Consider the following 15629-nt stretch of genomic DNA (forward strand, 5'->3'; position numbering starts at 1 on the left):
CTACTCTGATGTGTATCACATATTGTAATCATCTACGTATATTTTCTCCCTACCAAAGCAAGGCCTGTTGAAGGTCAGAGCACGCCCTTGAGAGACAAATAAATCAGGCAGTGAGTGAACAGACTTCTCATAGGGTTTGCTTCAATCTGCCTTGTGTTTTCCTCCAGGCACCACCAAGGCTTGGAGGAAATCAAAGTGCAGAGCAGAACACAGAGGTGAGCTTCCTGCAGAATGGATGCTCCGTCAGCAGAAGGAGCAGGCAGACCTAGTCCCTTCACCTCCTCCTGGAGCCTGATGGGCATGGAGAAGAACTTGGTGCTGATACCATTCTGGCCGCGTCATCATTCTACAACGCCTGGTACCCCATCTCTAAGTTGAGGAAGAAAGCAAAAATGCACAGTAGCCAAGCAGGGGAAATGATGGCAAAGATTGGTAAACGAGAGCTGCAGGGATGACAAGGACTGGAGAGGCTGAGGGGCGACGACCCCTGAGGCCGGCACCCCTTAAATGCACAAGATCCAGGCATCAAGGTGAAGACTAGTTCCATATGACAGCCAGCAGAAACATGGGTCAGCAAGGTGGGGGCCCCACGGCATTTGGGGGCTCCACCAGGCGTGTCCTCAGATGCCCATGAGTGAACAATCTTCACTGAAGTCCATGGAACCTGCATTCATTGAAATTACATGCAAAATCTTGTGTGTAGGTACATTTTTATAGGAATAGGGTCGACAAATTTCATGAGATTCTAAAAAGGGCTTGCGATTTTAAAAAAAGAAAAGAAAAAGTGATTCACGTGCATACAAATCACTTGAAGATCTTGTGAAAACGCAGGTGCTGGTTCACGAGCGGGGTGGGGCCCGAGACTCTGCTCCGATCGCATCCAGGCGATGTTAATGTTGCTGGTCCGCAGTCCACACTTTGAGTAGCAAGGACCTCAGTGGGCCTTACATACTAAAACTGACGGCCTCTGTATCACCAAGTCACATGCACCCAAGGAATTCAGTGCGACGCAAAATAATCTGAATTTTAGCACATGTGACAAGATACACATGACACAAGACAAGCTCAGGCAGGTATTACCGGCCCCTTCTAAGATCCTTTGGAGTTTAGGATCAGCTCTTTCCTAATAGAAAAACTAGGAAGATGGCTTTCCATCACCGCTGCGAGAAAGATGTCTGGAGTCCCAGGTGCCTGGGCCCTTCGTGTTTGTTCAGAAGGAAATCCAGCAAAGAAAGAGTTTTTCCTCATTCTGGCTTTCATCTACCCGCCCTGGGAAACTGGCTAGAAAAGCAAAGACGGTTAGGTGAACTCATTTTGCTCACAGGGAATTTACGTGGCATTAAATATTTATGCGTGTGAAAGATGAGATTAAACCTTCACTAAGATTGAAGACTTGGCGGTTGCTGGCAGCAAGTTCCACTGGAAGACACTGTCGATGCACGGCGCATCTTAGCCCTCTCGGCCTTCTCGGCTTTGGCCACCAAGGAGAGCACCGTGACTGCGCAGTGCTGAGATGCGGGCCTGAGAGAGGAGCCTGTCAGGGGCACGTAGAAAGCCGAGTGTCTTACAGCTACATTGTGCATCAACAGCTCTATCCCCAGAACACAAAGTATCAGAAAGGCTGAAATCTAAATTGAAGTCTAAAAATAGCGCGATAAAATTATTTCCTTCTTTCATTCCACCAGAGAGCAAGCCGGCTGACATCAATATCTGCAGGGCACAACTGACTTCTCCGGGTTTACGGGGAAAGAACGATTACACAACTGCCCTTTTGCGCCTGCAGATCGACTGCCCCAGAAAATCAGGAAGGGAAAGCAATTACACTGTTGCTGAAAACCAATAATGGATATTTGATTATGATTATTAATGGGGAGAAAAGGAGACAGACTGCAGAGCAGCAACCAACCAGTAAGTGAATCTGCATGAGATTTCAAGAGGGGGATTAATTTTTTGTTTTCTTTTCATCTCTCAGCCAGTCATTTGAATGTGACGCCAAACTTTAAGCACGGCCTGTCACTTCCTTATCAATATTCAATGACACTGCACTATGGTCACATTATCTCCCCTGGATACCCAAGTGACAGGCTCCTTGCTGTGGAGGATTGTTTTCCTTTTGCCTCTAAATGTGAGGCGGATGTAGCAGCCAACCGACTTGTCAGATACAGGAAATTAACTAATTTTCAAGACATCAGAAAGACATTTTGTAGCAAATATTTACTTCTCTGTTTCTTTCCTACTGATATTGAACACACATTATCTAATCTGGAGGATGTTGGATTTACAGTCTCTGCGAACAAAGGGATGTTATGGCTCATTCTGAAGAAAACAACGCCATCAATTCCTTCAGCCCCTGGTGAAAAAACTACTGCAGGTTGAAGTGTGTTTGTCATAAAAGAATAAAAGGGACCGTAAGGGATGTAGGTAGAGAGGAGAGTGTGCGATTTCTCTGACTTTATATTGCACTCTGAAAAACAGTTCCCCTATACTGTCCATCTAGCCACTGAATTTCCAATTATTATCTGCCTCAAGGTCCACATAAACACGGCAGCTTCATCCACAGTTGGCCATTAGCAGCTCGAGATCCCCAGAGAGGAAGGCTGGGAACAGGGAGGCAGAATTAGAAGATGCTGAGTGAGCAGACTGATGTGCTTCATGCTCTCTGTGCCCGGCGGGGTACTAGGCACTTTTCACACAGTATTCCATTCTATTGTATGATTTCACTGTGAGGTGAGTATTATCAGGAATGATGACATCAACTTTACAGATCAGGACACGAGCTCAAGAGAATCTGGTCTTTGCTCAGAGTTACCTAGCCAGCCAGTTGGTGGAGCCAACATCGAATCTTATCCCAATGACAAAACCCATGATCTGATGGTGCCAGATTTTCACTCATTTTATGAGAAATATTTGCCCTTCTTCTCCACCTGGGAAACACCATTTCCTATTCTATACTGAAATCAAACCAAACACTTAGGAACTCATGTGACTGATCTCAAATATACAGCATGAGACCCATAAAGCCACTCTTACCTGATAATTTTTTTATGGCAGATCTTGCTCATTTTTGTGCAAATAGAGGAAAATTTCTCTTGAGATGACAGAAACAGCAGTAGTTATAAATGGTAACAGACAAAACAGGAATTCATTATTGTGTGCAAAACCGAACATTTCCCCAGGCTGCCTATTACAAAAACAAAGGTTTCAACTGAAAACTTTTTCAAAATTCTACATACATACACATGCACCTGCACACGTATATTATGACGCGCTTTATATCGAATCCTTATTATTCTTCCCAAGACTCTGATCTTCAGCCTTTTTCAATAATAATAATAATAATAATAATAATGGTAGCAAACCTTTACAGATCACGTGCCACTATTTATGACAACATGCTTTATGTATCTCATTTGATCTGCATAATACCCCTGTGAGGAGGGTACTATTATATTTTCTTTTATAGACAGGAAAACTGAAATTTAGAGAGATTAAATAACTTGCCCAAGGTCACAAAATTAGAAAACATAAAGGAGGCCAGGATTAGACCATCTAGCCCCAGAACACATATTCTTGGCCCTAGGTTAACTTTTTCCCATCAGTCCCATTAGGCCAGGTCCATCTAATCACTGGCCCTTGCTGGGGCTGGCCCTGAACCCACGATGTCTTCCTTCCGCCAGGTCTTCATCCAGCTCCAACCCTACCTTGGCACCTTCGCTTGACCTCCTGCTTAGGCCACTTACCACTTTGCCTTAGACTCATAGAGAAGCAGCCATGTCTCCACCATGAGACAGTGAGCTCCCTGAGGGAAGCTGGGGCCTAACACCTCCTCTCCCCATGCTGCCCAGCACAGTGTCTGGTGCACAGTAAACGCCCCATGTAGAATTGCATACAAGCCCATCCACTGGGTCCACGTTTTTTGTCCCCCAACCTACCCATTAGCAATGAGGAACATTTTATCAAGATCTTCCCAGTGGCATCCCTTTATATAACAATAATTTTGAACTTTCTCCCTCTTTTCTGCTTTTGTTAAGCTAAAGAAGGCCAAAGTCCGTGAAACCGTACTCAAAATATTATTTTCTAGTATTTTCATCGCTTCAGTCACCCAATTTCTTCACCTTTCCCACATGTTCTATTCTAATTTATGTTTCCTGGTACATTTGCACCTTATTTTTAAAAGTAACTAAGACTTCTGAAGTTATAAAAAGGAAAATATGGGTGGCTGGTTTAAAAGGGTTGGCCGCAAATTTCTTTTAAGTACTTAGCTTTCCTGACATGTTTATCTGCCGTTCAAAGAGCAGTAACAACTTGATAGAGTCTGGCAGGCAGATCTGGAGTCAGAACGCTCAGGTTTGAATCCCGGCTCCCTCATCACTAGCATGTGACTGTGGGCAAGTGACAACCTCTCTTTGCCTCGGTCACCTCATGTGTAACGTGGAGATAACAATAGTATCTACCTCACTGGATTGTGAAGAAAAGATGAGTTAACATGTAAAGCCCTAAGAACAGGGCCTGTATGTGACAGATACCACTATCAATACCTCTACTGTCACCTCCATCATCACCACCATGACCAGGCCCTCCAGGATCAGGGCACTGACTACCTCGATATGCCAATTATGAGTTTATTGCCTCTCAGCTCCAAATTTATCCCTCATTGCCTGCTTTACAAAAATTTAGCTGGGCTGTTTAAATATTTTTCCTTTGCCAGCTGGCACAATATTAAGTTTTTTCAGTAGAGGAAGCTGGACAGACATTGCGGGGTGGGGGGGGGGGGAAATGGTGGGGGTTCCTTCCTGGTCCTAGTGTGCTATCAGCAGGCTCCTGGAAAGCAGATGGCTTTCCTCCAGACCCTGCTCCCACAGCATGCACAGCCTCTCCAGCACCCAACTCCTGGAGCACATGAGGTTTCCCTAATTCCCAACTCCTGCAGGGTGGATGGTTTCTCCAGTGCTCGGTTTCTGCAGCTTATATACCTTCTTCAGCAGCGGGCTCTTTAGACACACAGCTTCCCCAGGGTCCGGCTCCTGCTGGTGGGCAGTGTCTCTAGCACCAAGCCTCTGCAGCGTGCACCGCTGCTCCAGCACCTGGATGTCAGCAGCTCCCAGAAGCCAAGGGTTTCCCCCAAAACCCCCTCAAGCAATTTTCTAGCAGACCGCCTCTGGTGAGACAACTCCTTGTGAGCAGTCTTCTTTGGCACCCTGGAAGGTGGATTCCAGAAAGTTCCAGAAAGAGGACTTCCAGTAAGTTACCCTGGTGTGGCACCACAGCAACTTCTTGACCACCCGGATTGCCATGGTCATGCCCTTTCTAATGAGGTCTGCCTCTCAGCCTGGAGGCAGGGGTCTGCATCTCTGCCTTAGCTACTCCTATATTCTTTAGTGCTCTCTTGACTTCTTGCTGGTAAATCCCTCATTCCTCCAGTCCTCTGTCACAACGAACAATTCTTTGTATTATACTGCTCCTGTTCAAATCACTGTTTGGGTTCTGTCTTCTGCTTTGGCCTTGACTGTAACGCTCACTGCCCTCATCTCCGTCCCCTTATTATGAACCCTCCAGTACCTTCTGCCTTCTTTTTGTTCTCCACACACTCCACGTCTATTCTTGTCTTAAGATATTTGTTTTTTCTGTCCAGAATGTCCTGAAATGCCACCACATCTTCACATGGGTGGTTGCTTGGGCATTTCCTCTGAGTTACTTTCCAGAATTTCCAATCTAAATGAGTCCCATCCAATCCTTACAGCCTCGACCACCGTTAGCATATGGCCCCGTTTCACTTTCTCCATAGCACTTATTACTGTGTGAATTCTCTTGTTCTTTCGTCTGTCTCCCTCCCTAATTAAATGCAAATTCTATGTCAGCAAAGATTCTGCCTCTATTGATTACTACTAGAGCTACAGAGAACAGCCGTCAGGTAGGAAAGCATTTGATAGATGGATAAAGACGATGAGAAGGAAGAAGAAGAAAGGTAAAAAAAAGAAAGGAGGAAGGGAGGGACAGAAGAAGGAATTCACCATATCATCCCCCACCCCATTCTAATCTAGTTCCCATCCTAATGTCCCTGATTTAATCAATTGCTTTCATTACTCATTCTCCCAATCACTGACGCTTAGAATCCTGGAATCACCACTGTCTGTTTCATTCCACACTCAGTCACCAAGACCCACAGATTTTTCTTTTAAATTTGTCCTTAGTAGTTTTCATCATTCTCCATAGACATCAATCATGTCTCCATGGAACCACGACATTATAATCTTAATAGACACCTTACCGGCCTCTTTAATTCTAAGTTCCTTCTCCTTTTTAATTTGTTCTGAATAGTGTTGCTAACCAATTTTTCTAAAACACTGCTTTTCACTGAGACTTTCTCCACTTCTCCTTTCCAGACCACTTGTTACTTATTTCATCAGGCCTAAACATATTTATCTACCTTCTAAGGCCCTCCTACATTGGCCACACGCTACCTAACAAGCTGCAGTGCCCATCAAGCCACAGTGACCCTTTCTGTCTGGTCAGACTGGTTCTCCCCACCCCCATGAATGAGCCACGACATCCCCGTTCACTCACAGGGGCTGTCTCCCTCCTGATATTCCGGAAGGGGGCACCTCTTACTCTCCATCCCACAAAGCAACCCCAGGCTCCACTGGCACCCACAGGCTCACTGATCAGCTTCTTCTCTCAATTCCTATACTCCAGAAAACATCCGGAATTTTTTTTAATAAATGTATGTTGTCTTTTCCTCATCTTACCAGAAGAAATGCACATGCTTCATACTTCCCTGTGATTTGAGGTAGAGTGTTGAACAAGCAGTAGGAGATAAACAATGATAAGCAATTGGTAGCTTCCCGGTTGAGGATCGATATGAGTTCCAGGACCCAGAGGACATGCCTGTGGCAACCTAGGACCCTGTTCCACTAGAATGCTCTACAACAGTTGTCTGACCAAAATCACAGTCTTTCTCATTATTCAAATATTAAATCTGATATGACACATTTTGTGTGTGCCTTATATGGAAAAGTTGTTTTAGGAAAAAAATTAGAAATAAGAGTATTTCACAAAGGTCTTTGTTTTTCAAAAGGGCCTCCTCCTGTCTATCTTCATCCCTTGTACTTTCCATAGTTTCCTTCTCTTGAAATTGTTAAGAAAAAAGACTTTCTTTGGGAAGAGCAACATCTTGCCCCCGCTTCCAGCTCTAGAAAAAAAGGACCTGAGGAAGGAACACGAGTGCCTTTCAGTTACATGGTGTCAGTCTCCCTCAGTTCAAAGCTTCAAGGCTCTTGAGCAAAGAGAAATTAATGTTTTCAACCATCATATAACAAAAGTTAGAAACCAGTGAAATGCCCTTCAATGAAAGATGGTTTAGCAAATTGTAATGTGTGTACTTATTGGACCATTAATTACTACTAAAATTATGGCTGTAATTATCATATAGTACCATAGGAAAACTATTTTTTGACAAACCACTCGTAAGAACAAAAAGAACTGCACAGAAGTCTTAAGTTGTTTTTAATTATTACACTATTAACAATTTCAGCCCTATTATTCGGAAACTATATATATATGCTTATATCAAACATACTATTATGTATAGATATACTATATATATGGTAAGGTATACTATATATGTGTAGTCGAATATACTATTTCACATATAGAGATAGACAGACGATATGTACATAAGTAACTATAATAATGATGTTAGGAACCAACATTTTCAGCATAAGAGAAAAGAAACACAAATATAAAGTCAAAGACGTGAACCATGGAATCCTAAATTTGAGCTGGAAATAACAGTATGAATTTGTGATGTAATTTCTTTGTCCAAATTATACTAGCTCTGTCTACTGAAAAGGCCAAGAAATAAGAACTAGCCCAGTAGCTGTGAGCACCCAGGCTTTGGTCTCTAAATACCATTTCCTACTAAACTTAACAAAGGCTTCTTGCAGAAGATGCTGATTCCAGATCTGGACCAGGAAATGTCCAAGATGAGTCTGAAATATCTTGCAACATCAGAAAATAAGGAAGCTTCTAGGTTGATGTTAAAAGATTCAGGAGCCAATCTGAAAAGGCTCTTGGCCAAAGATGGGAGAATTTGAAAAAGAATAATTTCTGCAAAGAACTGAAACATAACAAACATGTTAAAAATTCATGATTTCATAATGACTTATATGCACACATGCACACCCACACAATTTTTGTTCACCTTTGGAGGATGCTAGAAAACCAATTCTTATTCTGAAAACTGGTGCATAAAGAGAAAGAATCAAGCATTCATCCTGTCTTTCTTTCATAAATTGTAGCTCAGGACAACCAATAGATGTTGAAGGAAATTTCTTTTTGTTGTTGTATTTTAGAGCTTGAAACATCTATTTCCTTTCCCACATCACCAATCATGGATTATTATGAGTGAACTGAGTGGCCGCATCGTGCATCTCTTCAGGAAAACATAGCACTATTGAGTGTGGCATCCTTCAGAGAACTCAATCTTTGGTCATAGTGTTAAGAGCTCTGGTTTCACAGACCCAAAAGCCCTCTCTGAAATGACCTAAAAAAATTTCTTTTTTTATAGAAGAATTCTAGGTAAAAAATAAGGACAGGGATGGAATAGGAATATAACCATTTTTGCAACTCACTAATGAAATAAATCCAGTCAACAATCACCAATGTAGGTAAAAAAGTGGTAGGGACTTTGATGCAAAAAGAGTAGAGCTCCCAAAACCTGAACTGAATGATCAATCTCAATAGCACAGGAGGGAAATAACAGATATTATTGGCTTCCTTACGTGATACAGTGGAAAGTTACAACACTATAATGAAACGCTCTTGACAATAAATCAAACTTCAACGTAATCAAATCTCTAGGTCTAACTATGAATTTATGGGACATACATGGGGTAAAAATCATGTTAGTGACCACAAGGATACAATTAGCCAAATTCTGTAGGACAAACAACTTGGTTTCTTCAACGACAAGCAAATAAAGTAAAAGGAGAGGAAAGCCGCAGATTAAAAGAGATGTAAAATACATTTCTTAATTTGAATAAGCCACCTGTTAAAATAAAATTATGAGACAATTAGGGAAATGAGGGAGACAATTAGGGAAAATTGACTGCATATCTGATGATATTGTGAAAGTCTTGCTAATGCTTTTAGGTGTGATAATAGTATTACAGTTATTTTTCAAAGTCTTTATCTGTCTGAAAATATGTACTGACATATTTATGGATTAAACAAAATGTCTGAGATTTACTTCAAAATATTCCTGTTGGGGTAGAGAATGGCTCCCCAAAGACGTCCATGCCCTGATCTTCAGAACCTGCGAATGTTACCTCACATGGCAAAGGGGACTTTGTAGGTGTGATTGAATTAAGGGCTTTGGGATGGGCAAGATATCTTGGATTATCTGGTGGGCCCAATGATGTGATCACAGTGGTCCTTAAGAGAGGGAGGCAGAAGGGTTAGAGTCAGAGAAGGTGATGTCATGCAGAAGCAGAGATCGGAGTAATACGCTCTGAAGATGGAAGACGGGGCCACAAGCCAAGGAACACAGTGGAATACAGTCAGCCAGCAGCTGGAAAAGGCAATGAAACAGATTCTGCCCCGAAAGCCTCCAGAAGGAGCCAGCCCTGCCAACCTTGGACTTTAGCCCAGTGAAACTGATCTTGGACTTCTGAACTCCACAGCTGGAAGACAATACATTTGTGTTGTTTCAAGCTATTAAGTGTGTGGTCATTTGTTTCAGCAGCAATAGGAAACTACTACAGTGGGAAAGTGCATGGGAGTATAGCTGAAATCAGTTTGCCACGTGCTAATAACTGTTGAATTTGTCTGATGTGTATATGGGGGCTCTCTCATTATAATTTCTCTAGTTTTATATATGTTTGAAAATTTCCATAGTAATTGGTTTTCTAAAAAAAAAAGTCTTACTAAGGGAATTTAAATCAAAAAGCCCATTTTTAAGATATAATTTTCAAGTTTCATATGTCTGTCCCATACCCAACTCCAGAATGCTCTAAGGGAGGTTGGGCCAGACAGACTACCACACCCAAAGAGTATTCCTGTGGGACCTTGGCTACGGGGTTTGCTGTCTCTGAGCCTCAGCTGCCTTAAATATCTGGGTTAATAACAGAGCTTGCATGTTAGTGGGTTATTGGGAGGCTTAAGTGAAATAATTCATTCAAAACGTTTAGTGAATTATCTGACACACAGTATCTCTTAATAAAGGTTAGCTATTGATATTATCATTGCATGTCATTTCCAGCTTTCCAACAAACATTTGAAAAATATCTCAAATCAATCTCTATTATGATCATTGCAATCCTCTAAAAAGTATTTGTGACCTAGTATCTAGAGTCTATTTAAGTCACCAATATTCTGTTTTTAAAAGCTCTTGTTTTTGTTCGATTGTTTTGTTTTGATGGTCTCCCGAGATAATGAGCAACTCAGAACCAAAGAGAACGAGGGAGGCGGAACAGGGAGGCTGTAAAGACAACCCTCTCCTGAAAAAACAACCGGCTGGCCTCTCAGGTTCTAAATAACCGGCAGTCCTTTCTCCCAGTGAGTGTCTTCGTTCCTGGTTTCTTCCTCAACACGGAGCTAAGAATCAGCTCTCTCATTATTCTATGGACACTGACGGGAGACCTTCCTTGTCCTGTCCCAAAGTTACATTTTCCTCTGGAGCAGCTGCAGGAAAGGGCAGACCAGCAGCGGCGTGGACAAACTTGCCATAGCTGTTCTGCGCCCAGCTTCTTGCAGACCACGGTGTTCCGCTAACTGGTGACCACAGGCTTCCTCGTGGGGCTTACAGCTGGAGTCGAGGCTGACGCCCGGAGGCTAGGAAGTAATCAGCATTTGTAAAAACCCCCTCTTCCTGTGCACCGTGATGTCTCAAGTTCACCTGGGGCCCCGGAGTCACAAGAGCTGGAGATGGGACTGTAGGCCCATTAAACGCTTTGCACCAAAATAGAAGGTCTGCTCCTGAGAAACACCGAGGAGGAGGGGCAGCCGGAGTCCCCTGCAGCCTGGCCCCCTCTCCTGTTTCAGAAGCCACAGAATTTAGGAGGGATGTGCAGGCAGCCAAGGAGGGTCCTTTAGACACTTAACAAGTACACTAATGAGCAAAGGCTAGAATATTTTTCAAATTACTCTGTAGGCTTTTGAATTTCCTAAAGAAAATTGCTATGTGGATTGGTATTATTGGTTCATTTTATTATAATGCTAGACCAGACTTACAGGAGCTGGCAGAAACTCACTGGCTGAAATATCAAGTGTGGCTATGAGAGTTTAGATCAACGCCGACACCCTTCTAATTCTCTCTAGGCCTTTCTCAGGCTTCTGATTGTGGAAGTTACAAGGACAGAAGCATCCACCAAACTGCAAATACAAGTTCCTCCCTTAAAATCCACATGGGGGCTGGCCCTGTGACAGAGCAGTTAGATTTGTGGACTCCACTTCAGTGGCCCAGGGTTTGCAGGTTTGGATCCTGGGCATGGACCTAGCACTGCTCATCAAGCCATGCTGAGGTGGTGTCCCACAAAGAAGAACTAGAAGGACCTACAACTAGAATATACAACCATGTACAGGAGCTTTGGGGTGAAAAAAAAAAAGAGGAAGATTGGCAACAGATGTTAGCTCAGGGCCAATCTTCCTCACCAAAAAAAAGAAAAGAAAAGAATAAAAGCACTCATTTAAAAAAAAAAAATCTGGGTGGACGTGAAGGGGTTGGTAAAGCAATGCCTGTTACCAGATTTTCATTAGACTCGTTTTTCACATTTTTGAGGACCTGAACAACAGGGGTGGTATTTATTCTCATGACTTAAGAAAAAAGACCAATAAAACGGCCCAATAGAAAAATGAACAATAGGATCATTTTAAAGGTGGCTAAGTTTACTTTCTGCGGCTGTCACGGTTTGAGTCTATTCTGCTGTTGTTTAATCAAACTCTGAGGAGAGCAGAGGCTCAGCATGCAGAGAGAGGCTGCCCATGCCAGTCTGAGACCACGGGGAGGTCAGCCCAGGGCACGCAAACTGGCCACCTCCTGAGCCTGCCCTACCGACCCCTGAGTCACGTTTCTCTCCTGCCGTCACTCTGCCTGGTTCGTGAGCTCTGAAGATGACAACTTGCGGGGCACAGCTGCAGGAAAAACCAGGCTGCGGACATAAACATCTATGCCTGCCAGAAAAAGTCACTACTAACTCAGAACCACAGGAACAGCCATAGGTTCAGAGAGAAATAATGTTAGCTTGGGGTGGGACTGAGGTGGGAGGGGGTCTTCCATGTCAGAACTTGCCTGCAAGTGAGTAACAGCTGGCTTTTCTAGCTTTGGACCTCTTGACCCCTGAAAATACACAGTACTGTTGAAAGTGTCTCATTCTTATTGTTAGTAATACAACTGTTTTTTTAAAACGGAAGCCTGGCTTCCACCCTGAATCGGACAGTCTCCATTGGTAAGGAAATGCTAACTCCACTGTTTGGGGAGTGGGGGAGGGCAGCTGTGGGGCTGGGAAAGATACGGACACCATCAATACAGATCGGAACTCAGGACGTCAGGAGGCGAGAGGAATCGGCTAAGGCCTTGAGCGGTTGTTGATGATGTTTGTAAATCATGTCCTCAGAGATGCCTGTTCCCATATGTGGAAACTAGGTCTGCAGTGTCCATGACCCACGTGATGTGATGCATTTGAAGGACGTGGAGAAGCCTACCCCTCGGGGGAGCAATCCCCAACTCAGGAATTCCTGCTTCTAGATCTTGAAACAAAGTTGCACCCATCTCCCAAATGTTTCTTTTCTGTTTTTTTTTTTTTTGAGGAAGATTAGCCCTGAGCTAACATCTGCTGCCAGTCCTCCTCTTTTTGCTGAGGAAGGCTGGCCCTGAGCTAACATCTGTGCCCATCTTCCTCTACTTTATATGTGGGACGCCTGCCACAGCATGGGTTGCCAAGTGGTGCCATGTCTGCACCTGGGATCTGAACTGGCGAACCCAAGGCAACCGAAGCAGAACATGTGCACTTAAGAGCTACACCACCCAAATGTTTCTTTATCCTCCCTTGAAAGAGCAAGACATTGACCTAGTTAGCATCACAACCTCCAAAGTTACGATAGACCAGGATCCATCAAATGAGGCGAGTGGGGGCAGGCTGCTGAGGGTACCATAAAGGCACGAGAGGAGGAGACAGAGCCCAATATCATGGGCCTCACACTGGAATTAGGGCCCATGTGCCCCATAAGCAACATAGGTCACTGCTCTCTGGAGCAGTTTGTTAATTTTTCCCTAAACCTGAGAGCCGGTTTCATTCCTTTCTTACTTCCTGGGTTCAGGCAGTGCTGACACCTAGCATAGACTATGGTAGTAACAGGCTGATACATCATTGGCCATTTTCTTTATCTGCCTCCAAAATCCTCATGTCACGAGGTATGGTGGCTGTTATTAAGAGTCAAACTTGGAGCCAAGTCACTAGTCCATTTGCTTTTACGAGTCCATCTCTCAGGACTTGAATCTCTGGATATTGTCCCACTGAATCTTAGAAAAGAGTCTTTCCTCTTAGACTAAGAAGCTTGAGACGGGAAGCCCACCGCCCATTGTCTCAGCTGCTACATAAGGGTCTAAATGCTGACAACCCAGAAAACAAAGATGGGACCAAATTCATTCTGAAGTTGTACAGTTACACTTGGCGAAACCCTTCTAGGGAAAGGATTCATAGTCGCTTACAGATGCACAGAATCAGATGAAACATACTCCAGGTGAGACCCTGCCCCACTGGCAGGCAGGAGGGCAAGACAACTTACAGAAACACGTCTTCCCTTCACGCTCCAATAAGCCCCACAAACGAGCACACTGGCACCAAAGCACCACTCCAGAACAATTTCCATTCTGTAACTACAAGAGTTGACAAATGCCATCAACAAAACCAAAATAAGTTCCACTAAAAAGCAATAAATCAAGAAAATTCTAGAGACAGGGCATCAATTAAAAGAGACAGGCTTGAGGTCATTCGCAAAGTGAGACAGGCCAGTCTCCGCCAGTGGAACCCATCTCAGGCAAAACCATAGCTTCTAACCAGGGCGTTTGCCTATTTTCCCATTTAAAGAATAATAGAGGAAATAACTCAGTCCAATTGCTTTGTGTAATTGTCGCAAGTCGTCATCTTGGTGATTCTCTTCTCTTCTTTAGTCCACTAAAGAATTTTATGATTTCTTTTGGGACTTTTTTTTTTAAGAAGCAAAGCTAAAAGTCTCAGTTTTGTGATGAATGGGAGCTACAGAATTATCTGTTGAAGCTTAGCATGCCATACAATCCCATAAAATTCTCCCAGCTCGAGAAATGTCATCTTTACATCAGCAGCCACAGAAGGAAAAAAAACTGTTTTCCACCTGAGGCGGTTGTGATAAGGGATTTAGAACCCATCGTGGTGTGAGCTACGGATATAAAGGAATGCAGCCCAGCACAGAAAGTGTCTACAGCTCACTGCTTTGTAGCCAATGTTCACACAGCTGTTGTATGATGCAGGTGGCTGGGGGGGCTGCAGCGTAGGGAGGAAAAAGGAGCAAATGAGTCAGAGAACATGTTGTGCGTAATATTTTGTCTAATCTACATTTGCCAAGACTACTGCGGAGCTGTCGTCTCACTTTACATGCGATAAGGGCACTGAGCAGAGTCTTAAAAATGACTGCACGCTAGAAGTGAGCATCTGAGAAATTCCAGAAGGAGTTATGCTTGTATTAATCATGCATCTGAAGCCAACAGGTTCGTAGCATGTTAGCAAATTAAACTATCATACAATCTTGACAACGCTTCCTTGAATCGTTAAACGTCTTCTCGTTGTAATTAATGACAAATTGGATATCTACCTACGGAGGTTTCCATTGATACAGCAATTAATTTTTCTTTAAGATATCTCATCTCCCTGCCAAAATGCATCAAACACACGCAAGCTGTAATGGCTTCTCTTCAGTTTGTAAAAATCACCTTAGTTCGGACATTCCCTATTGGTCAGTTATAATTGCCTTTTTAAAAATATGACAGGCACCTTGAAATGTGCACGCTCTGCAGCACACTGGCACATCTGGAGGGACGATGGGCACACAGGCTCCTGGAGCACGGTGGACATAGCCTCCGCTGGGCTGCCTGCCTTAGTCCAGTCTAACGCAGCAATCACTGCAGAATGTCTTTCTCCCACCTACACGAAACAGAATCAAGAAGGAGGAGCCACTGGGCTTCTTGCCAAGCCTCGGGCCTCCTTAAATATTGGCTGATTTCTTAATTGATCTCAGTGGGCAGAATGATCATATCACTGCTTTAAAGCGGAGAAACTTTGGCTTGAACTGCACAAACCACAGCAGAGTCGGCTACCAGAGCCTTCTGTCTTAAATTGTAATCAACCTCCTGCCTATTTTCTATCCTATTCGCCAAAATCGCAGTTATCTTTTTTCTTTGTCAGGCTGTCTTTTACAAACAGCACCACATCCAAGTAAGTGCTGAAGTAGCGACGATAAGGAAAATGATGACAGGGGAGACAGACCTCGTCCCCAAATGTATTCCAACCTTTTAGTCCTGTCACGGTAATCAAGACTGTGCCTTCTTGTACCACATCCCTTATGCTACCCAGACTCCTCCCACTGTGCTTCATCCTGGG

At 43.6% G+C, this 15629-nt stretch overlaps 1 protein-coding gene and 1 non-coding gene across 23 annotated transcripts in view; both read right to left on the reverse strand.

Moving 5' to 3' along the window:
- DISC1 (DISC1 scaffold protein) overlaps positions 1-15629 on the reverse strand; it is a 395918-nt gene that overhangs the window by 54258 nt on the left and 326031 nt on the right. The window lies entirely within an intron of this gene.
- Positions 8422-8544, reverse strand: LOC123283631 (small nucleolar RNA SNORA25). Its single transcript, XR_006524307.1, has one exon. It is a non-coding gene; the product is annotated as a small nucleolar RNA SNORA25 (small nucleolar RNA).

Source organism: Equus asinus, chromosome 2, assembly GCF_041296235.1.
Source record: "Equus asinus isolate D_3611 breed Donkey chromosome 2, EquAss-T2T_v2, whole genome shotgun sequence".
Taxonomy (NCBI): domain Eukaryota; kingdom Metazoa; phylum Chordata; class Mammalia; order Perissodactyla; family Equidae; genus Equus; species Equus asinus.